At 53.9% G+C, this 23,428-nt stretch overlaps 1 protein-coding gene and 1 non-coding gene across 4 annotated transcripts in view; one reads left to right on the top strand and one right to left on the bottom strand.

Annotated features, from left to right (window-relative positions):
- ZNF423 (zinc finger protein 423) overlaps positions 1–23,428 on the top strand; it is a 343,660-nt gene that overhangs the window by 153,668 nt on the left and 166,564 nt on the right. The window contains exon 1 of one of the 3 annotated variants that reach the window (XM_043898407.1): positions 20,353–20,738. The exons of 1 other annotated variant lie outside the window; for it this stretch is intronic. The gene's annotated coding sequence lies outside the window, so the exon portion shown is untranslated. Of the gene's footprint in view, positions 1–20,352; positions 20,757–23,428 lie in introns of those variants that run through there. One more of the 3 variants, XM_043898406.1, reaches the window with a different exon arrangement.
- Positions 4,587–4,659, bottom strand: TRNAG-CCC. The gene has a single exon. It is a non-coding gene; the product is annotated as a tRNA-Gly (tRNA).

Here is a 23,428-nt window from a genome sequence, read left to right as displayed (position 1 = left end):
CAGGACAGGCTGGAGGGTCCGGGGCAGACTGAGGGTCTCGGGCCAGTGGCCTGAGAGCATCCAGCTCCCAGGTGATGCATTGAGTTCTTTGGGGCTGGGAGAGCTCTGCACATGATGTCTGAGGCCACGTGTCACCCCCACTGGATGCTTAGCGTTCATGAGGGCATGGGCCCACCCTGCCAGCAGGGGGACAGGTTCCTGTGAGAACCGCCTCATACTTTGGCTGGTGCTGATGGTTCATTCCTGGGAGGCTGGCCTTCCTGCCCGTCTACTCCAGGCTCCAGTAGCAGGATTTTCATGCACTGAACGCTTCGCTAGGTATTCACTGAGTGCCTCCTATGTGCCAGGCTCTGTGCTGAGTGGTGGGTGTCCTTCTTGGGGAGCAGGACAATTGACAAGTCCCCACGTGACTAAATATATCATTAGAGGCCCATATACATCCAGAAGGAAGAGTGGAAGGCCTGAGAAAGAAGCAAAAGCTTTTCCCAATAATCGATGTTGAAAATGAGGGTGGAGTGATGAATAGGAATAACAGGAGATATAGTCCAGAGAGAAAGTTCAAAGACCTGGAGGCAGGGGATGTTTGGCAAGTTGGGGGACTGTCACCAGGCAGTCTTGGGAGCGTGGTGAGCATGGCGGTGGACTGTGGGGATCAGGCCCTATGGGGCCCTCGTGGGCCAAAGCGGAGCTGGGGCTGGGGGTCTCAGCATCGTCAGCTCCGTTCTCTGAATTGCTCTGAGGGCGGTGGGTGTAGGCTGGTTAGGGAAGCTGAGGTGATGGTGCAGGTGGTGGGAGTGGAGAGAATGGTGCGTCCTCAATGGTGAAATTGACAGGACCAGGAGATGGATTAAGTAATGGCAGCCAGGGAGTGTGGGGTGCCAGGTTGATCCATGGTTTCTGGCTTGGGCACCGGGGTGAGCAGAGAGTGGGGAGGTCTGCAGGAAGACCAGATCCTTCCCCCGTTTTGACAGCACTGGGCGGGGCAGGGCCTGGGCAAAGCTGGTGGGGACAGTGGGACTCAAGCACGAGGAGTCCCAGCCTGGCGGCCGCTCGACCCCAAGACCCCGCCCTGTGAGAGGACAGGGCGTCCCCTGAGCCGTCCCCAGCTAGGCCCATCCAGTCCTGTCACACACCTCACCTGTGGTGAGGGGACCTGTTCCGTGAGAGTCCAGAGCAGTTAACACATGTTGGGATTGGATGCTGCCTTGCCCTTGAAGATCTTGCCCTGGGCTCCCTCTTGGCCGCCTTCCGGCGGCTCCCTGCCAGCCCTGGGGCTTGTGTCCTGCCCAGATGGAGGTGGCCTGTCCAGGGTGGTTGTTCCCTTGTAAATCCTCTTGGCCCACCTGGCCGGGCCTCTGAGACCGGGGACAGCCAGCCTCTGTGGGAATGGCGTGTGTGCCCCTGCCTTTCTGGGCTGACGCAGGACGGCTGTCTGTTTCCTCCTGCCGTCCAGGCTGCACGCGGATCTGCTTTGCCTGGGGTGTGCACAGCCTGGCGGCCCGCCCTCAGACTCCCCTGGCTGACAGAGCCTGCTCATTTACGACCCCAGTCTTGGGCAGCTCCCGCTTGCAGCTGGGTGGGAGTGGGAGTGCTTCCTGCCTAGCCTGCATGGACGAGCCTTGAGGAGGCTCAGGTTGGGGAGGACTTCTGTATAGCTGGGAATTCTGGGAAGACGGGGCTCCCAGGGGGGCTCCGTAGCCAGGAATTCTGGGAAGACGGGGCTCCCAGGGGGGGTCCGTAGCCGGGAATTCTGGGAAGACGGGGCTCCCAGGTGGGCTCTGTATAGCCGGGAATTCTGGGAAGACAGAGCTCCCAGGGGGGCTCCGTAGCCGGGAATTCTGGGAAGACGGGGCTCCCAGGGGGGCTCCGTAGCCGGGAATTCTGGGAAGACGGGGCTCCCAGAGGGGCTCCGTAGCCGGGAATTCTGGGAAGACGGGGCTCCCAGGGGGGGTCCGTAGCCGGGAATTCTGGGAAGACGGGGCTCCCGGGGGGGCGGTCCGTAGCCGGGAATTCTGGGAAGACGGGGCTCCCAGGTGGGCTCCGTAGTCCTCATGAGCTGGATTTCCGGTGTCAATCCATGGTGGCTCCCCTAGATTTGCTCCTGGGGATTGAGGACCCTGATGTCACGGGACCACTCACTCCCTGACCAGCACTTTGGAGGACTCAGCTTCCCCATTCTTCATCCTCATCCTGAAAGCAGACTTTCCAAGAGAGACGTGACCAGGTCTGAGCTGGTGATGGGGAGGCGTATGCACCACGATTGTCAGATGGCTTTTCTCATAGCTTGGTGTCTTTTTATTTCTGCCCTGTTCTCCCACCATCCAACCTTTGGGCTAGTTAATGGCATAAACTTCCTCATAATAGTTTATAAATGTCCCCTTGATCTTGCCCATGGTGATTTGAGAATCTAAATATCCCTGATATGTCTGGCCCTGTTACTGTAGTTTGACAACCTGAGAACTCAATAGATGAGGCAAAGACAGCAGTTAGTAGAATTTGGGTAACAAGGATATTTTTTCCAAAACACTCTATTTCCCTGTTATATCCTTTCACTGGGTCCTTATTCATGCCTATGTGGGTGTGCAGGATTATAACCAGAGGGACTCTAACACATTCTGCTTCTTTGCACAGTGAGTTCATGGCCTGACCTGCCTTCAGAGTCCGTGGTCCGAATAGCAGCTGCTCCTAAGGACCATGTGAGGGCCCAGCCCGAGGTGTGGAGAAAGTGCTGACGTCATGCCTGGCACAGTGAAATTTCCCAGGAGGCCTCTCCTCTTTGTGGACCCTGGTCTGGTCTCTCTCTGCAGACCCTGGTCTTTGTGCCTGGGCGGAGAGGAAAGAATTCTGAATGTGGGGTCAGGAGAACTGAGTTCTGGCCCTGGGTTGCCACTGGGTGGCTGTGAGTGAACATGGCCCTTCATCCCTTGGCTATCAGTTCACCTGTATAAAGGTGAGGTCCATCTCACGCACCACTGACATGTCAAAATTTGCAGCTCCAAAGAAAGAATGTCGTCATGTGAAGAATGAGTATTAAGTATAAGAATATGCTACTTGTGCAAAGTTCTTCCTTGTGGCTCTCATCCCATCTTTAAAATAAGTGTGAAATAAGTGAAACAGGTTTTACACTTACTTGGTGTAATTTTCCTACATCGCCTTGTGTCCCGAATGACACGGTCAGCTCCATGCGGGGCCTTCTCGGTGTGGCCAGCACTCACTGCCCAGGGATGGCTCACAGGAGAGCTCAGTAGGTACCACTGAGCCAGAGGTCAGAGGGCAAAGTGAGTGGCAGGCGCTGGGCACCCCTCTGCTCCTGTCCACAGGGTCATGATTGGAGAAGAATACAGGTGGATGGCCAGGGCAATTCTCTGGTCCTCTAGGGACTAAAGCTCTGTAGCCTGGAGCCTCAGAAGCAGGTGGACAAGCTGTTGGGTACGATGCTTTTCAGCTCTGACCCTCCCTTTCCTGGGTCGGAGGGGGTGCTCAGAGTCGGGTGGGAGTCCTGGGTGGGGGCATTTCCTAGACAGCCACTGTGCTGAAGTCCTGACACCTTCTCAGAGCCACCACCATGGGGCTCAGCTGTAATCATCAGTGTTTACAAACAGGCCACGTCCCCTTTCATCATCCTCACAGCCCTGTGAGGTGGGCATTGGGACCTCATGCCCATTTTCCAGATGAGGAAACTGAGGCCCAAAGAAGTTCTCATTTGCCCGAGATCACACAGCCAGGAGGAAGTGATGGAGTTAGGATCTGAACCTTGCCACCCTCCCTCAGGGTTCCCACTCTCCAAGACCGACCCCCACGGCTTTGGCCAGCTCAGCTCCACCACAAGCTTGGCTCTCTCCTCCCATCTCTCAGGCCCTCCTGCCGAGCTCGGCGACATCCCATCTGTCAGAGGTTCTGTTCCGGCCAGATGCGAGGCCCCTCCTGGGACCCCAGGCCGGGGCAGTTCTCCAAAGGGAGGGGAGGGGCGTCCTCAGGCCTCGTGATTGCTCCAGACCCTGGCTTGGCACGTATGGCCTGGGAGGCTCTGGCAGCCCGAGGCTCTTCCCTGCGGCTGGGCCTTCTGTGCATGGGTTCACCCTTCTTCCCCCGAGCAGGTGGGGTGGGATGTGCTCGGCCAGCCCCATGAGCTCCTGCAGGCCCCAGCAGCTCTGCCCGTTCCCTGGTTCCTTTCTCCCTGGTGGAGTGAGGGGCCCGAGGAATGGTATGGAAAAGGGGGTTGGAGAGAAAGAGGCCCAGGAGGAGGGAAGCTGCAGGGGAAGCAGGCAGGGGAGGTGGGACAGACCTTCTGAGGGTGAAGAAGAAAGGATAGGATGAAAGCAAGCAGACAGGGAAGAGGAAGCGGAGATGGGGGACAAGGTGGTCCCTACCTTGAGAAACAGGAGGGGAATGGAGAGGGCTGGGGAGGAAAGGAGGAGATAGCCATGAGCAGAGATGGAGCATGCTGAGGGGCTGCTGGGTAGGGCATGGAAAGAATTCTTTTTTTTTAGTGTTTATTTATTTGACTGCACCGGGGGTCTTAGTTGTCGCATGTAGGGTCTTAAGCTGGACATGCGAACCCTTTAGTTGCTGTATATGGGATTTAGTTCCCTGACCAGGGAGCGAACCTGGGTCCTCTGCATTGGGAGTGCAAAATCTTAACCACTGTACCACCAGGGAAGTCCTGGAAAGAATTCCGATGTTGGAAGATGAGATAGTGTGGAGGCTGGAAAGCCCAGCCCACAACCCTCACAGCCTCCAGGAGCGGTGGGCAGGCGCTTGTGGGTGGTGGCAGAGGCCGTGGGGTTGGGCGTACCCGTGGACTTCTATCCCTGCACAATGGGCTGGGAGCCGTCACTTTGAAGTCCCTGACATTTGTGGTGAAACAATCTGGTCTGAGGTCTCATTAGCCTCTGCTTTGCTGCACACACTCTGCCATTTAATCTCCCCGTCCGTCAGTCCTTCCAACGCCAAGGTTTGTAAATATGCACCGTTTGCTTTTTGAAGCCTGTCGCTGACGTGATCTTGACAGTGTTAATACACACATGAGTTTTTCTCTCCTCTCCCCACCCTCAAAAGCATGCAGTAACCAAAGCTTTGCTGCCCAGGGGGAAAGAAGGTGCCGAAAGAGAACCACGTCTCTTTTCCCACGCAAACTTGGAAGCGGCTTAGTCTGTATGCTGGTGGGTTTCCTTTTCCCCAATCCAGCGCAGCTGCTGCTGATGCTTAAGACAAAGAAGGCCTTTTGTGCTTTGGCCGTTGCCCCAAACCCACCCTTCATCACTTGTTTCCCTTCCCTCTTGTACTGAGTCCCCATGTGGTTTTTCTGTGTTGCTCTCCTGAGGACTGAACCACTGACTCTCAAAATCTGGGAAGCCTTTTGGTCTTCTTACTGGATAGGCCTGTTGTTCCAAATCTGGGATCCCTTGGAGCTGAGGGACATGAATATTTCTTAGAAAACTATTTCTTCCCACTAGCCTTGATGGACACTGGCACTTATTTGGCTTAAAGGTTGTGCTTTTACAAATGGAGGATGTCTCCAGACCTGCATATTGATGGCTCCTGACCTGTATACTGATGGCTCCTGACCTATATACTGATGGTTCCTTACCTGAATACTGCTGGGCAGACTTGACCCAGAGGGAGACCCAGTGGGCTCTGAAGCAGCTGGGGATGGCATCCTTCAACCAGTATTCACAGGTATCTGTGAACATTCATATGGAGTGAGAATTGAATTTTGCGTCTCAGATTCTCCTAATGCTCCTCATTCATTTATTCATCCATCCATTCATTCAATAAATTGATCTCCCCAACTTACGGGCCAAGGCAGAGCTAATCTGTCTATGGTATATTTTAAATTTTCAAGGGGAACACCGCAATATTCAGCGTCTCCTGGACATGATATGAGCTACTAGCTTGAGGTTGTCCACCATTTCAACATTAGCTTGCTCTGTATTCCTTATGATGACTTCACATCTTTGCAAAGCTGGGCTTTTGGGGGTTGCTGTGGATAAATAGCAGGTTCTGTATGAAAACCAATGTGGGAAAACAAATGAGGATAGCAGGTCCAATCTGATTCCAAGGCTGGAGAAGTTGTGAGTTGCTTGGAGCAGTGGGAAGGCCTCAAGGGGATTTTAAGCAGGGCAGCAATGTGGGTGGACCTGTGCTCTGCAAAGATCTGTATCTGGATTGGACTGGACATGGGGAATCCTGTTAGGGGCCAATGAGGTGGTCCAAACCAACCAACCAACAACCGAACAACCAGCCAACCACAGTGGCTAGGACTCAAGTGATGGGAGCAAACTGGGGAGGCCGGTGGGTAGATTTGAGACCCGGCTGAATGCAGGATGGACAGGACTTGGTGATGAGCTGTGTAGGCATGGGAGGAGAGCAAGGAAATGTGTCTGGCATGGGGACGTGATGACAGAGAGAGGGCAGAGCAGGAGAGCAGGGCCCATACTTGTTACTTCACTCTGCTTTACTTTTTTGTTCATTACTGATTCCTAACATCTTATACGGAGAAGGCAATGGCAACCCACTCCAGTACTCTTGCCTGGAACATCCCATGGACGGAGGAGCCTGGTCAGCTGCAGTCCATGGGGTCGTGAAGAGAGACACGATTGAGCGACTTCACTTTCACTTTTCACTTTCATGCATTGGAGAAGGAAATGGCAGCCCACTCCAGTGTTCTTGTCTGGAGAATCCCAGGGATGGGGGAGCCTGGTGGGCTGACATCTATGGGGTCGCACAGAGTCAGACACGACTGAAGCAACTTAGCAGCAGCAGCAACATCTTACAGGATGATTTGATTACCTACCCCCTTACTGTCCATCTCTCCCACCAGACTGTCAATCCTGAAAGGGCAGGACTTTGCCTTCTTCCCTGTTGTGTGCCTGTCACCCAGACCACACCCTATACAGAGCTCAGAGGTTCCCAGCTTTCTTGGTTCATAATACCTTAGAGTCTGTGATTTTTTTTTTCAGCATACCTCTAAGCCAAAAGAATTACTTAATCGTTCCCTTTGTTCAAAGAGTCAGGTGCAAATAACAAGTACTTATGTCCTGAGAACTTAATAGCTGTTTGAACACATAAATTTAAAGAAAGAAGTATATTTCATTTCGCTTTTAGATAATCACAATTACTAATTGTTGTTGTTATTCAGTTGCTCAGTCATGTCTAACCCTTTATGACCTCATAGACTGCAGCATGTCAGGCTTCCGTGTACTTTACTATCTCCTGGAGTTTGCTCAAACTCATGTCTGTTGAGTTGATGATGCCATCCAACCATCTCATCCTTTGTTGGATGATGCCATCCAACCATCTCATCCCTTCTCCTCCTGCCCTCAGTGTTTGCCAGCATCAGGGTCTTTTCCAGTGAGTCAGCTCTTCACATCAGGTGGCCAAAGTCTTGGAGCTTCAGCTTCAGCATCAGTCCTTCCAATGAATATTCAGTGTTGATTTCCTTTAGGGTTAACTGGTTTTATCTCCTTGCAGTCCAAGGGACTCTCAAGAGTCTTCTCCAGCACCACAGTTCGAAACCATCAATTCTTTGGTGCTCAGCTTGCAATGAGGCAGACCTGGGTTCGATCCCTGGGTTGGGAAGATCCCCTGGAGGAGGGCATGGCAACCCACTCTGGTATTCTTGCCTGGAGAATCCCCACGGACAGAGGAGCCTGGGAGGCTACAGTCCATGGGGTCTCAAAGAGTCAGGCACGACTGGGCAACTGAGCACACACACAGCCTTCTTCACGGTCCAACTCTCACATCCACACATGACTACTGGAGAAACGATAGCTTCAACTAGATGAACCTTTGTTGGCAGAGTGATGTCTCTGCTTTTTAATACGCTGTCTAGGTTTGTCATAGCTTTTCTTTCAAGGAGCAAGCGTCTTTTAACTTCATGGAATGTTGTAAAATGCAGGTTCTGATTCAGTAGGTCCAGATGGGGCCTGGAATGCTGCCCTGCTCATAAACTCCCAGGCAATGCTGAGCTGTTGGTCCAGGACCATAGTTTGAGTGGGTGACTGAGATGTCTACTGGGCCACTGTCTTCACTCCTTTATAAACACCCTTTCAAAAGCTATGTCTGTGCTCTCTGCAGAGAGCTTTGGCAGTCCCATGGCATGAATTAGATGGCCTGTTGTCCAGGTGATGCAATTTGAGGTACCCAACACAGCTGCCCTCTTCTTGAACAGAAATCCTTGCCAGGCCTCATCCAGGGCTCTAAGTGACTGAATTCTTGCATGACTGTCAAACCCTCGTCAAGAATGTGATTGTTCCTGGTTCCTACCAGCAAGGTGATCTTGGTGGACTTGGAGTGTGCTAGAAATGCGTGCTGGGGCAGATAGCTAGCTGTTTCATCCTGGCTGCTTTATCAGCTAGAGTCACCTGCCTTCTGATGGCTGTGTACCCATCTAAGGCCCAGAATGCTAGGAAGTCCTATGGACTTCCAGACATTCTGCTGCCTTTCTTGGAGCTCAGTCCCGTTGAAGGGAGCTGCTTTCCATCTCCTGGCCTTGATGGTCAGATCTCTCTCTCACCAGCTCCTGGTTGTTTTGGATGTCCAGATCTGGGAAGGTGAGTTTTCTGGTGACACGGGCCATACACATCACAGGTGTACACTCACACACGTCCATGGGTCCTGGTTAGTGCCTGGCAGAGCACCGCAGCGTAGGTGGAAGTGCAAGAGATTGTACCCTCCTGGCTCCTCTTTCCCTGGGGAATTCAGTCTATTCTACTGATCCAGCGAGCACCCAAACGGGGCTTAGGACCAGAGGTGTGCTGTTCCCCATTGTTGGAGGCATCAAGGATCAGTTGAGTCATCTCTCAGTTCATTCATCCTCTCCTGTTCTGAGTGTTTATTTATTAGTCGTGGCTGATGTTATGAGTTGGAGGGTCAGCGTAGCTGGAGAAGACCTCCTGGAGGGGAGAGCACTGTGGGTGTGTGCATGTGTGTGCGAGCATGTGCACATAGGTGTACATAGGTATGTGTGTGTCACACCCTGCATACATGTTTGTGTGGAGCAAGAATGAATGTGTGTGTGTGCACAGACACACGTGCACCTGCACATGCCCTGTATATAAGCCTGTGTGCCCAGTAGGACTGTATAAGTGGAAACTCAGTGCCAATAACAGCAGCTTTGGAAACCTCCCTAGCCCGTGTGGATCCCAGGCTGGAGAAAAGGAGCTGCAGTTGGGTTAGAGCAGATTTTGTAGCTTGGCTTCATGTGCATGTGAGCACTTGGGTGTGTTTTAATTAACTAGAACATTTGCCTGGAAATGAGCAGCGGCGGCAGCAGGCGCAAAGGCAGCTGGCAGGAGGGGGCGGGGCGGTGGCAGCCGTGGTGGCAGAGGCCGTGGCAGCCAGGCTCGCGAGCTTCCACGCGCCCGGTCCCGGCTGACGGAGCCAGGGAGTGGTGGGGCGGCAGGCTGTCCCTGGTGCTGGGCATGGGCCCAGCAGATAGGGGGTTCTGGGCGTGGCTGAACTTTCTAGAATTCCCAAGACTCCTCCCCACCCCCACCTAATCACAGATGACCAAGGCAGTCATTCCAGCACATGGGTGGGGACATGCAACTCCTGACATTGTATCCAGGGCGGGCTTTGGCCCTGTGAGTCGTGTAGGACTGACTGTCCTCTCTCCCTACCCAGCACCTGGCACATAATGGGACACGTGTACATGTTTATTGTGTGTGTGACTCAATAGATAAAGGCAACCAAGGCTCAGAGAGGTTGAGTGATGTCTCCAGGGTCACACAGCATGTTAGTAGACCCGCTGGAAATGTCGACTCTGTTTCTGGTACTCTTCCCACAGTCCTGTAATGTTGGCATGAGGAAATGCATGGCATCATTTCCGGGGATGATGAATACTCACACCACAGGTGTATACACCTCCCCGTCTGCCTTGAGCAGACAGTCCACCATCCTGTCCATCTGGGTGGTGGGAAGGACAATCTTCTCAGGGTTTCTTGGGACGGTAGTATTTTCTCCCATCAAGAGAGAAGTGGGAAAGGGGTGGTGATTTCTGGTGGGGAAGGACTGGGATGATTCCTTCCTAAGAAGAATTGGTCACCAGTAGCTCACAAACTGTAGTTTATTGAATAAAGTCTCTTCACTTAGATGCTAGACCTCCCGCCACCCTAGACATCCCTCTCTCTGCCATCAGTCTGTTCTGAGGCCTCATTCTTAAGAGTCCACCCCTTAGCACCTCCAGGCTGGGCTGTTGCACTGGCTTCCCTGGGTGTCTGGTCCCTGCTTTCTCTTTGTCCCATCCCACTCACGGGCTGTTGCCTGATGATTTTGTTAAAATGCCACTTTATTCATGTTGCTCTGTCTAGTGGTCCTGAGGTTGGACTCTGGGGCCACACTGCCTGGGGTCAGACGTAGGCTCTGCCCCTCTGTGATTGCAGCAGAGGGCATCAGCTCTCCCAACCTTGCTGTCCCTACTTGTAAAGTGGAACAGTGCTCTGTATGCACTTGGGCAGCAACTCATATACACATGACAGGACCACTGACGCTTGTTGGAGACATAAATTGGGCTGCTACCCACCCAAGTGGACTTCCCTGGTGACTCAGCGGTAAAGAATCTGCCTGCCAAGCAGGAGACGCAGGTTCAGCCCCTGGGTCGGGAAGATCCCCTGGAGGAGGGCACGGCAACCCACTCCAGTATTCTTGCCTGGAGAATCCCATGGACAGAGGAGCCTGGTGGGCTGCAGTCCATGGGGTCTCGAAAGAGTCAGACACAACTGAGCGATTAAACAGCAACAACCGACCCGAGAGCTCTCTGTGTACTGGTTGTATCCACACTGAAAGTCCTGTGGGCGCTCTGATGGAGGCACCCGTGGTAGGAGAGGCTGATGGGACACAAACTGCTGGATGGAAGAGTTATGTTCAATTCGACCCTTCTGGGTGCCTGCCCTTGGATAGCATGGGATCACAGGCTATTTCTTTCTTTTTGCTGAATGCATAGCCCAATTTACACGAGATAAAAGTGCATGTAGTAGGTAATATTGACATCTACCTAGCGTGGGCTCGGGGTTGTCTCCTCTTGGTCACGTGCTGTGCCCAGAAACTGGCGAGTCCTCATGCCTGGAGAATCCCATGGACAGGAGCCTGGCAGCTACAGCCTTGGGGTCACAAGCGTTGGACATGACTTGGCGACTAAACCACCGCCACTACCAGCATCCGTGATGACTGAACGGAAGACTGGATTGGGATTTGCTGCTGAGGCGGGAAGGAGAGTTGATGCCTGCATGTGCATGTGCGCAAGTCCACACGTATGACCCCATATGTATTTGCACACATGTGCTTGTTTTGGCCCATCAGTTTGATGCTTCTCTCTAATTGGATTTCTGAAGAAAGGTGCCTGCTTTAATTTTTAATTAGAAATCAGAGCAGAGAAAGAACGGGCCAGCACTGCAGCTGGGGGTCTTTCTCAATGCTGGAGTTCTCTTTAACAAGCACTCACCGTCCGGGGCGGCTTCTGTTTGGGCTGGACACCACGGCTTGCGCCGGTGGGAGTGTCTTAATGCCTACGAAATTATCATGTAATTATTTGGTAACAGGGCATCAGGATTGTGCTTACACAGCAATCTTTCCCTGCAGCTGAAAAAAATTGCCAAGGAAGAGAAGCCAGAGATGACCAGGGCTCTACCTGAGGAGTTGTGGGGTTCACACATCTTTTGGAAAGAATGGGGTCCCTGCCCTCTGTAAGTGCAGCTGGAAGCCCTTGTACCTTTTTGTGCTCAGTTGCTTGAGTCATGTCCGACTCTTTTCGACACCATGGACTGTAACCCACCAGGCTCCGCTGTTCATGGGATTCTCCAGGCAGGAATACTGGAGTGGGTTGCCATTTCCTCCTCTAGGCGATCTTTCAGACCCAGAACCCCTGGTCTCTCTCAGATGGGATTACCCTCTGGCCCATTTCTCCTAGACAGGAGATGTGTTTAACATGTTTGCTGCAGGTAAAATGATCTGTGCAGAATGTGTCAGGTGGAGAGTAATTATCTGGGTGCCAGGGTGGGGTGCGGAGTCTCATCTGCTGGAGGAACCTGCTCCTGGGCTTCTGGGCTCCAGGAAGGACGCTGGCAGGTGTGGGATGCCCTCAGGGTCTGGGTAGCTTCCAGGTAGGGCGCCTCCTGGTGGGGTAGCCCAAATGCCGCACACGTAGTGGGGTGGACTGGGGACATTCACATATACTTGAGTGTTTTTTTTTTTTTTTTTTCGGGAAGCTTTTAAACTGCGATTCAGTACTTTGGTCAGGACTTCCTGGGTGGAAAGCACAGACCCTCAGGCCAGGCGGCTGGGGGCTCCCCCACTTACGTGCACGTGCTCTGTCACTGTGGGGAAATTACTCTTAGCTTCCCTGTGGTTCACTTTCCTCTTCTGGAAAGGAGGGATGGCAGCGGATTCTCCCCGACAGTGTCCCTAGGAAGATTAAAGACTTCTGGGAAAGAACCCGCCTGCAGTGCTGGAGACCTGGGTTCAATCCCTGGGTTGGGAAGATCCCCTAGAAACAGGAACGGCTACCCACTCCAGTATTATGGCCCGGAAAATTCCATGGACTGTATAGTATACGTCCTGAATCCCTTATTCACTATTCTGAATTCCAGAAAGCCTGAAACTGGAAGTTTTTGATCCATCTAGTCAAAGCTATTGTTTTTTCAGTAGTCATGTATGGATATTAGAGATGGACGATAAAGAAGGCTGAGCACCGAGGAATTGATGCTTTTGAACAGTGGAGCTGGAGAAGACTCTTGAGAGTCCCTTGGATAGCAAGGAGATCAAATCAGTCAATCCTAAAGGAAATCAACTCTGAATCTTCATTGGAAGGACTCATACTGAAGATGAAGCTCCAATATGTTGGCCACTTGATACAAAGAGCTGACTCATTTGAAAAGACCCTGATGCTGGGAAAGATTGAAGGCAGGAAGAGAAGGGAACGATAGGGGATGAGATGTTGGATGGCATCACCGACTCGATGGACATGAGTTTGAGCAAACTCCTGGAGGTAGTGAAGGACAGGGAAGCCTGGTGTAGATGGGTCACAAAGAGTCAGACATGACTTAGCGATGGAACATCAACAACAACAACTCGTTTGGCAGCAAAATTTGACCTGGCTGATGTGAACCATTAAATTATACAATTAATTTATGATGGTGAATTATGTTTTGCTGCAGAAATATCAGTATGCTCAGTTGCTTCTGAGGTGTTCCCAGATACCAAGGAAAGGCACTCTGTTACTTTTCTAGAATCTGAAGAAGTCTGGATTCTGGAACACGTCTGGCTTCGAGGGTTTAGGGTAGGGGATTGTGGACCGGCACATGCAAGATGTACGGGGCTTCACACACAGAATACTGCTCAGTCGGCATCTGGTAGAGCTGTCCTTCGACCTCATCAACAGAACAGCGCTGCCCGACCTCTGTCCCTCGTGGCACGGCTGGTGCACCAGGGTGGGGGGGGATGCCCCGTAGCAGGTTGATTTGTGTTTGGGACATGCAGGAAGGGCTGACTCTTGCTGGCCCCAGGGTCTGGCTGCTGGATTCCCTGCCCATGGTTTGTGTCTGTTTTGGAGGTGGCTGCTGCCAGTTCTGTAGCTCCCTGAAAGATCCTGGGCCTGAAGGAACCCCTTCACGCATCGTCCTCCGCCTCCCTTGGGGGGCAGCCGTCCTCCTGTTGGAGGGGCATTGCCTGGTGCCTGCTGACACCATTTCTCCCGTGCCCCCCAGGCGGCCCGGCTCAGCTAATGAGGATGCTTGGCCTTCCTAGTCGTGGGAAGCCTACTGGCTCCGACACCACCTTCCAAAGGGGCTGCGGGGTGTGGAACGGCATGTGCCTGCGAAGGAAGGCAATTAGGAAAATTGGAGGTGAACCTCCCTTTATTTACACATTTCTCTTTTACTCCCCGATAAGACAGGTCCTTTGAGATGCTCGCCCCCCCAGTGTTTCTGGCCTGACTCCCTGAGGGAATTGAACATTTTTCTCACGGGGCAGTGCCTCGGCTTGGTCCTCCAGGTGCAAATCCATTCACACCGCACCAGCTTTTCAAAGCGCTCCCCCTCCTCCCAAACACAAAAGATGCTTTAACTGTCTTGCCTCAAGCCAGCGTTGTCAACTAGCTGTACTTTAGCTCTTCTGTTGGGGTTGTAAAACCCAGCAATTAAGAAAATTCCTGCTTCAGATTAATTGTAGCCTACTTTGGCTGGGAGCAAGGCAGTGCGCCCCGTTACCGGAGTTTCACAGCTTTTGAGGCAGGGGGAGCTGGAGCACTCAGGGAAACCAAGTCTCAGAGAATGGAGGGCCGCTGTCGCCGACAGCACAGGGGACAGAGTGAGACAGGACTGGAATTCAGGGCCCAGAGTCTCGTCCCCCTCGCTGGATGGTTTCTTTCTTCTGAGCCTCTCTGCTGGTGGAGCTGGGCAGGTAGGGGCATCCCTGGTGGCCTGTGAGTGAGCAGACACCCCCACCCCATCCTTCCTGGGCCACGTGGCCCATGGGATCTGATGTCTGAGTATGGATGAGCGCAGATTCCATGTTCTGTCTTTGCAGGGAGCCCTTGTGGACATCTGCACTGGTCTCTTTTGCAGAAGCAGGTTGTCCGAGGGTTAGAGGTTAGGAAAAGCCTGACCAGTTGCCTACTGTGTGCCGTGTGCTGTGCTGGGTGGCTGCTTCTCTCTGTGCTGATCAGGATGGAGGCAGATAACTGGAGCAGCCGCTGCCTGCATGCTGTCTGCATTTGGGGCCCTGGAGGGAGCACCCCGTCCCAGCACTTCTCCTTCTCCTGTGGCCACAGTCCAGATGTAGGAGGGGCGGGCAGGTTGTGTCTGCTCTTGGCTTCTCACCCAGTCCTCCCCAGTGATCCCATCCACACAGGCTTCTGGAGAAGGACTTGGCAACCTACTCCAGTATTCTTGCCTGGAGAATCCCAGGGACAGAGGAGCCTAGTGGGCTGCTGTCTATGGGGTTGCACAGAGTCAGACACGACTGAAGCGACTTATCATGCATGCATGCATTGGAGAAGGAAATGGCAACCCACTCCAGTGTTCTTGCCTGGAGAGTCCCAGGGACAGAGGAGCCTGGTGGGCTGCCGTCTATGGGGTCACACAGAGTCTGACAGGACTGAAGTGACTTAGCAGCAGCAGCAGCTCACAGGCTTTGTTCTCCTCTGACCCTCACTGCAGCCCTGTGAGGTGACCAGAGCCCAGTGAGTGGAAACTGAGGCTCAGGGCAGGGGCGGGGAGTATAGGGCCACGTGGCCCAGAAGCAGGAGGCAAGACCAGCCAGGTCTCTGCGTGTGGTGTGACACGGCAGCAGGTGGGGCAAGACTGCCAACTTTTTTTTTTTTTCCCTTGTGGGTCTCTTCTGAATCCTTATCATAAGAGCGTGAAACCCGGGGCTCCCTGAGGGGCCTCTGGGCCCACCCTCCTGCGTCAGCCTGGCTGGACTGCATGCTCTGGGCCGCTCCATTAGCTGCCTGCTGGGCTTGGTTCAGGGACCCTGGAGGGGAGTGTGAGCCTGAGTCTATGGGGACACCTGTCCTGCTGAATCTGAAAGAGGAAGGGTGCTCCTCATCCTGCCCATTGTGTGTGATGGCCTAGGGCTCTGTGGACGCCCGTGGAAGAGATGAGTCGAATTTGAGGCCCTCCTTTTTACCCCCTACCACATTTTTCCCTGAGCTTATTTCTCCCCCTACCATAGTCCCTGAGCTTACTAAGGGCTACCAGCTGGGTCTGGGGGCAGGCGCTGAGCTAGACACTTGCCAGACAGCATCCCCTTCCATCATCAAGTCTGGGAGGGAGGCATCCCTTTTCACTGTCTTCATTTTACAGTTGAGGTTGGTGGCTCAGAGAGGGGAGGTCACTTTCCCCAGGTCACACAGCACGCATGTGACAGGGCCAAGCTTCAACCCAAGCCCATGCATTTGACCTTCACTGCCCATGCTTCTTGTCTTCTGGGTGGCCTGGGGCTTGATGGGGGCCGGGCTGGGGGAGCCTGCAGGACGTGGGATCTGTAGGCATTGGCGTTGGCGACACGGAAGCTTGTTTCCCAGGTTTCGCTGCCCATTCTGAGGCTGCCTCGGGTGGTTCTGAGTCTCCTGGGCCTGGGCCCTGCCAGTCAGATGGAGATGGGGATTCCTGTAGGACTGGTCACAGCCACTACCTGTAGAACCTGCCGGCTGGAACCACGTCAGGGTCTGTTTTCTGAACACTCCTTGGGGGTCCCATAGAACAGGTCTCAGGACCTGCCTGGATGAGGACTGGGCCAGGAGGGTAGGAGTCCCAGCCTGGGACGACTCCAGCCTTGCAGACTCAGCTCCCTTTGGGAGCTGGGAGCTGTGGCAGCTTGAGTCTCCCATCTGCACCGTTTCTGGGCCTCAGTTTCCAAGTCTGTGATATGGGCAAGGGCCGTTCCTGACCTCTCCTCAACATGGGAGGTCCAGGGGTTTTGAGGCCTTCATGAGCCACTGTGGGGAAGGGCTGCCCTCCTGGGTCTTGGGTGGGTTGAGTGGCCTGATCCTCCGTCCCAAGAGCTGCTCACTGGAGATGGTCCTCAGGTGTGGGTTTCCTCCAGGGGTCCCCTCGATGGATTTTGCAGTTTGGAGAGCAGGCTCTGCAGAAACTCACCATGGGAAGGGGCAGGGATGTGCCCTTGATACAGGTGGACTTGTTTGCAAGCCGCTTGCCACAGAGAGCCCGGTTTCCATTTCTGTGACTTGAGGATAACATTGTCACATACCCAGGTTACTGCTCTTCAAGTCAGAACCTTCCCAGACTCCCATCGTCCTGGTCATTTACTCCTTGCATGCGTGCTAAGTCGCTTCAGTCGGATCCGACTCTTTGTGACCCCATGGGCTGTAGCCCATCAGGCTTCTCTGTCCATGGGGTTCTCCAGGCAAGAATACTGGAGAGGGTTGCCATGGCCTCCTCACTACACCCTGTTTAATGTCTTTGATTTACTTTTTAAATTCCCCCTCCTTCACTCGGGGGATTGGGGTTGGGTAAGACAGTGAAAACTACGGGACGACTAGCTGTCTTCTGGTTGTGTCACTAACCCACCGTCTGACCCCCTCCTGGGTCACCAGGCCCTTGGGTATAGAGGAAGCAGTGGCAAAGGTTGATGCAGTTTGTTCTGTGCTGGGCAGTGTGCTGCATGCTCCAATTTAGTCAGCCTGGCGTTTCCCTGGGGCCGGTGCTTCTTCCCGTTTTATGGAGGAGGAAGTGAAGACTCAGAGCTAGTGAATGGTGGAGCCAGGGCTGAACCCAGACTAATGGATGACCCGTGGGGCTGAGCACCCAGGGCTCTGGGGCTGCATGTCGGCCGGCTAGAAGATGAGATTGGCATTGGCAGAGGAGCCTTGTTCCAGCCTCCCCACCGGGTCTGGGAGTGGCCGCTGGCCCAGGCTTGCCCTGGCACCAGACACTCCCTTTTCCCCCTTGGCCCCGGCCCCTCTTCCTTGACCTTTTGCTCCCCTTCCTCAGTTGCCCTAATGACTTAGCCCAGGTGGCAGGTTACGTGGAGAAACCACTCCAGGGAAATAAGAGTCCTTGCTACCAGCCTGGGCCTCAGGTGTGTGCACAGCGGCCCTCCCTGGGGGTCCAGTGAGCTGTGCCTCCCGCCTCCAGCTGTTAGCCAGGAACCTGAGAGCAGCGTGCGTGTGTGTGTGGTAGAGTAACTGTGTGCATGTAATTGTGCATGCACAGAACTGCACGCATAGAACTATGGATATGGAACTGTATGGTGGTGATGTGTGACTCTTTGCAGAACCGTATGGGTATGTGACTGCTATGGGTGTAGGTGTGTGTGTCTGTGTGTGTGTTTGTGCCTGCCCGGGAGGCTGGAGGTAATGGGGGAGAGGGAGATGTTGACGATGTGGGGCCCCAGGAATGTATGGTGGGGGCAAGTGTTAACCTCCTTTGCTGGATAAAACACACTTTGTAGAACAGAGTTACACATATGTTTGGATAATTAGAACAAAAGCCGAGAGAACAATTCCATTCAAAGGGACAAAGTGGGGAGGTGGGGGCCCACCAAGATCTGGGGGGCCGAGTTCTGTCTCCCCAGCTCTCCCCTGCCTTCGCTGCGTTTTGATCACGCTATTTAGAAAATCCCTTTGTTGTAGGATAAACTGACATTGGCCCGCGCGTTTCTGCTGTGAAGTTTGCTGTGTTCCAGGGCCCACTCGGGACAGCCAGGCCATTAGGAGCTGATTAAATGAGCTAATTTTAATTTGTTCAGTGGTTACAGATGCAGAGACCTTTCCGTGCCCTTTTCTTGAGGCTCTATTTATTTATTAAATTTTTTTCTGAAAAGTAAAAGACCTTCAGGACTCCCTTTTCTCTTCCCATCCCCCTTCAAAAATAAACATGTGAAAACATTTCAAATAAGAACTTCAGCTGGGAGAGAAGGCCTTGAGTATGGGCTTAGCTTCCAGAGGTGCCAGTGGGGGTCTCCCCGGTCTAGAAGTGGGGAGGGGGTTCGGAGCCGCTGGGCTGGGCCACCCACCAGGACTGGGAGAGAGGAACTTGAGATTTAGCAGAAGTGATCCAAGACTTGAGTCTCACCTTTAGGCCTTCGCGCGTGCTGGGACTGCTGCTTGGACCTCTGTCCCCATCCCTGCTTCCTTTCCTTGGCTGATTCTTATTCATCCTACTGGTCTCAATGCACAGGTTGCTTTTTCTAGGAAGCTCGTTGCACCCCAGTCCCCGTTCTCCCACCACCCCAGGGACTTCTCCAGTCATAGCAGATGTCAGCACGTGGAGAACGTCTGTTTCTTTCGGGAGGCTGTGAACTCTGCAGGGCAGGAACTGTGCCTGCTTGTCTCCCCTCACACCTCCAGCACCAAAGTGTTCTAAACACATCCTCGACATCTGCTGAAGAGATGAATGGATGAGTGGGTAGATGACATCTGCACTTGCTGAATGCCACTACACACCAAGCTCTTTATAAAAATTTATTTATTTTTTATTGAAATACAGTTGGTTTACTGTGTTGTATTAGTTTCTGGTATACAGAAAAGTGATTTGGTTATATATATGTATATATATTCTTTTTCATATCCTTTTCCATTATGGCTTATCACAGGATATTGAATATAGTTTCCTGTGCTATACAGTGGGACCTTGTCACTTATCCATTCTCTCTATAATAGTTTGCATCCGGTAATCCCAAACTCTCAATCCATCCCTCTGACCCCTTGGCCAGCACAAATCTGTTCTTTATGTCTGTGAGTCTGTTTCTGTGAGCCTGTTTCTGTTTTGTAAATAAGTCCATTCATTTTATATTTTAGGTTCTGCATATAAGTGATATGTGTCTTTCTGACTTCACTTAGTATGATAATCTCTAGGTCCATCTATGTTGCTGCTAATGTCATTATTTCATCCTTTTTTATGGCCAAGTAATACTCCACCACATATATGTACCACATCTTCTTTATCCATTCCTCTGTTAATGGACATTTAGGCTGTTTCTGTGTCTTGGCTATTGTAGATAATGCTGCTGTGAATATTGGGGTGCATATATCTTTGAATCAGAGCTTTTTTTCTGGATATATGTCCAGGAGCAGGATTGCTGGATCATCTGGTAACTGTATTTTTAGTTTTTTGAGGAATGTCCATGCTGTTTTGCCTTATATCTGTACCAGTTTACTTTCCTACCAACAGTGTAGGAGGGTTCCCTTTTCTTCACACCCTCTCCAGCATCTCACTACACACCAGGCTCGTGATGTCAGGACCCTGGGGTCCGACTGATTTCAAATTGTCACCCAGAGCTGTGTGTCCCTGGCCCGCCCCCTTCCAGTGACCTCTTTTCTCACTGATGAGGGCTGAGGAGTGTTGAGGGCCGAATCTTGAAAAATGAGCATGGTGGGAACCTACGCTTGCCCTTCCCAGCATGATGCTGATTTCCAGGGCCAGGACGAAGCTCTGGCCCAGCTCTGCTGGAAACCTGACCAAAGGCCGCAGAGGGAGGCGAAGGGAGGAAAATTGCTCCTTGAGCTGGCTTTTTACAGCACTTGCGGGCCAGCCGGGCTGGGAGGATAATGGGCCAGCCCTGGAGGTGCTCGGAGCACAGAAGAGGGGGCTTGTGTGGACGCAGCCGACAGCCACCCCCACTCTTGCCTCAGCTTCTGGCCCCCCCCCGCTTTTTCATTTTTTAACACGTCTTTCTCTGTGGTTGGGGCACCTTTCCGTGAGCAGCGGGGTTTTCCCTGGAGCCTGCAGCCGCTGTGGCTGGGCCAGTTTCTGGCGCCTGGTTTCCATTTGCTGAGCGCTCCTTCCCGCAGACAGCACCCCACCCACCCCACCCAGGGCCTCTGAGGGGCTGTCCCCCACCCTGTCCTGGCAGCCCCGCGTTCCTCCTTTAACCCCAGCCTCAGGGACAAGCGCTGGAGCGGGGCTGCCCTGGCCCCTCTTCTCTGCAGGAATCCCAGGGCTGGCGGGAGAGTCAGAGCTTCCCGGGCGCCCCTGGGGTCTGGGGCCCTCAACTGGGTCAGCATCTGGCCGAGTGGCCCAGCCTTTGGCCTCCTCTGTCTCCTCCCCCACTCCCTCCCCGAGGCCCTTCCTCTCCCCACTAGCTGGATTCCCCGCCAAGGCGGCGGGAGCAGCCACGCTGGGCCCATCCTTTCCCCGGCTGAGGCCGAGGGTGGGGATGAGTCCCGGGGCTGAGGTCACCAGCAGGGCAGTGGGAAGCGCTTTTCCAGCCCTCGCCTGCCCGGCCGCTGGGTGCCCGGAGCGGGGGCATCAAGCAATTTATCCTGGGATGTCCCGGTGAGCAGTGGGGGAGAGGTAAGCGGAGGGGCGGGGCTGGAGGGGGAGAATGGATAAAACAGGCTGGTGTCTGCACCGGAACGCCAAGAGTCCCCTTAGAGGCTCCTGGCTCCTTGGGAAGCTGAATGTCTGAACGTTCACTCAGAGTGGAATCTAACCCAGAAAGAAGGGAGCTGTTTTTCCTGGACTGGGGAAGAAGAAGTGAGGGCCTAGGAGGCACTGGTGGCTGGGTCCTGCAGTGTGGGGGTGAGGGGCGGCCTCTTGGGAGCACCCCGATTTCCGGGTCTGGCATAGCTCTCCTCGCTGCCCCCCGCCCTTCTCTGTGTCCATCCGGTGGCCTCCAGGCTCCCACATCTCTGCCGAGGAGGCTGGCCGGTATCCCCGATGGTCTGCGTGCCCTTTGGGCCAGAGTGCTTGCTGGCCCCTGGGCACCTTGGCTCTGATCCCGTCCCACGCCCTCACCTCTGCCCCACTTCCCGCCCTGGTTCCTGGCCGGTGGCTGGGAGGTGGCCTGCGTGCCGCCTTCTGGGCCTGACCTTGCCACCCACGAGGCCAGCGTGGCCTCGAGCCGTCACCTCCCAGGCATCGGTCTCCTCTTCCGTCATTGGGAGGCGCGCCAAGAGGACACCGAGTCAAATCTCTGACTATGGATCACCGGACCGTGATTCCCGATGGATTGGCGTGGGGTCTGCTGGTGGGGCAGGGTGGGGGGGGGGGGCTCGGTGGTAAGCGAAGCGGCTGTTTCTTGTGGCCAGCCACTTGTTCTCCATGGGAAGGAACCAGTGCGTTTCTCTCTGTGTCGTAACCAAGCTACCGAAATGGCAAACTTGGGTTCTGCAGTTACACAGCGTTTTGGGAGCAAATTGATAGGATAATGTGTTATTATTGGCTACTGGGCTAATAGCTGTTTTGGCAGGCGTGCCAATCCTGGGTGGCTTTGCTGGCGCGGGCGTGAGGATGGCGCGGTGGGTAGAGGGGAATGGTGGGTGCGCGTGGCACCGAGTGGCAGGCCGGGGAGGACCTCAGGGGTGGATGCCCAGCCCTGATCAGCTGTTGCCGAAGCCAAGGCCAGAGAGGTTGAGAGACCAGCGTCGGGTCCCACAGTGAGTTGGCGCTCGAGTTGGACTGTGGGTCTCCGTGGGAAGGACAGCTTGGTCTGCGATCTCTGAAGGCAGACAAGTGCCTTTGCTCTGAGCCTCGTGCCAGCACCTAGGAAGATGGAGGTTTGGAACGTGCCCAAGGCAGCTCGCTCCGGACTCAGGGCTGTTGCACGTGCTAGTGGCCGCTCCTGGAATGCGCTTCCTTCACGTCCCTTGGCTCGCTTCCTTGCTTGCTCCAGGTCTGTGCTCAAGTGTCAGCGTGTCGTCACCTGTCTGGAGTAGCACCCCACCCATTCCCTCACTCTCCATCCTTATGCTGCTCAGTATTGTCTTTGTCGTGCCGCCTGGCTTACTACAGATGGATTTACTGCTTTATCGTCAGCCTCTTCTCATTTCATTGTAGGCGAAGAGCCTGGAACAGGGCTGCAGAGCAGACACTTGGTGACATTTGTTGAAGGAGTAGATGCATGTAAATTACAATGTTATTTTAAAAAACGGCTGCCACGTGACAGGGGGCTGATTCCGTCTCCTCTCAGAGGACGGTGGGAGCCGGGGATCCTGTTATTCCTGTCCCCAGGAAGTGGTCCGCAAGCCCTCTCTTTGGGCTCATGGTGACATCATTTCTTTTTGCTAAGGAAGCTCATAAGGGAATGAGTTCCCCATCACTGGAAGGAACCAAACCCGTGGCAGAGGGGATGGAAGTGCCAGTGGGGAGTGAATTGGGTCCCCCTGAGGGCCTTTCTGTGTTTGGGTTCTGTGATGGGCTCAGGGGTAAGACAGCGGGGTCGGCTCTCTCTATCACACGCGGTTAGTGGCTCCTACCCCGGGGTGGTGTGTGAGGATCTGGAAAATTGTAAAAAATGCTCTTGGGAAGGGTAAACTGAGAGTGGGCGGGTTGGCCCACTGTGGGCGGGGAGCCCTGCGGTTAACCAGGGGTCTGCCCAGCGGCCTCCGCTCTTGCCGCCTCCGATCTGGAAACGACACACAGTGATACATTCACCGAGCATTATTTCCCGTGTGCCCGGCGCTGGGCCAGAGTTGCTTAACCTGGATTATCCGATTTAATCCTCACCACAGCCAGAGGAGGCAGAAGGTGTTCTCTGTCTACTTTCCCCCTTGGTGGGGCTTAGAGAGGTTCAGTAACAGATCCCAGGTCACCACAGCTGGTCAGGGTGGAGCTGGGCTGTGAACCTAGCTCTCTGGCTTGAGAACCATCCTGGACACGCTCCTGAGGCCCCTGGAACCAGCCTCCCTTGGCCAGTGTGTGTGCTGTCCCAGCACTCGGAGACAGCCTGGCACGGATGGAGTAGATGTCAGTAAGTATCCGGAGAAGGAATGAATGAATGCAAGGAGTGTCCCAAGATGAACAGGAAGTGATCAGTTCCTGTTTGGGCAGGGGAAGGAGAAATGCAGGGCAGCGGTGGCCAAGAAAGCGTGATAGCTGCGTGTGCTTGGCTGGCTTGACTTCCTCCCAGAAAAACGTACAAGGGGGCCACTTGGCTGTGTGTGCCTCGTGGGAGGGCACGCTCATTTGTGGGTGGTCAGTAGGGAGATTTGGGGTGAATTTTGGAGACACACACATACACACTC

This window comes from Cervus elaphus, chromosome 4 (genome assembly GCF_910594005.1).
Source record: "Cervus elaphus chromosome 4, mCerEla1.1, whole genome shotgun sequence".
NCBI lineage: Eukaryota > Metazoa > Chordata > Mammalia > Artiodactyla > Cervidae > Cervus > Cervus elaphus.
Note: the sequence above shows the minus strand (reverse complement) of the source record. Positions and strands in the feature narration are given on the sequence as shown.